Source organism: Zerene cesonia, chromosome 5 (genome assembly GCF_012273895.1).
Source record: "Zerene cesonia ecotype Mississippi chromosome 5, Zerene_cesonia_1.1, whole genome shotgun sequence".
Taxonomy (NCBI): domain Eukaryota; kingdom Metazoa; phylum Arthropoda; class Insecta; order Lepidoptera; family Pieridae; genus Zerene; species Zerene cesonia.
Window position 1 is genome coordinate 8,328,706 of NC_052106.1, and position 317 is coordinate 8,329,022.

Consider the following 317-nt stretch of genomic DNA (forward strand, 5'->3'; position numbering starts at 1 on the left):
ATTACCCTACACCCATGAACAAAAAAGAAGTGAAGCGTTTTCTCGGTACCGCTTCATGGTATAGAAGATTTATTCCTCAATTTAGTACTATTGCTGGTCCTTTAAATAAACTCACATCTACAAAAAAGTCGGCTCCTCCGTTCCAGTGGACAGATGATGCTGATAAAGCTTTTTTAGAATTGAAGAGCCGTCTCGTCCACGCACCAGTGTTATCCTGCCCAAATTTTCAATACCCATTCGAGGTACACACAGATGCTAGTAGTTATGGGGTTGGGGCAATGCTGGCACAAACGATTGATGGTATTGAATATCCTATT

At 41.3% G+C, this 317-nt stretch overlaps 1 protein-coding gene across 1 annotated transcript in view; it reads left to right on the forward strand.

Annotated features, from left to right (window-relative positions):
- The window catches only part of LOC119839965 (protein transport protein Sec31A), a 25,147-nt gene that overhangs the window by 8,151 nt on the left and 16,679 nt on the right, over nt 1–317 (forward strand). The window lies entirely within an intron of this gene.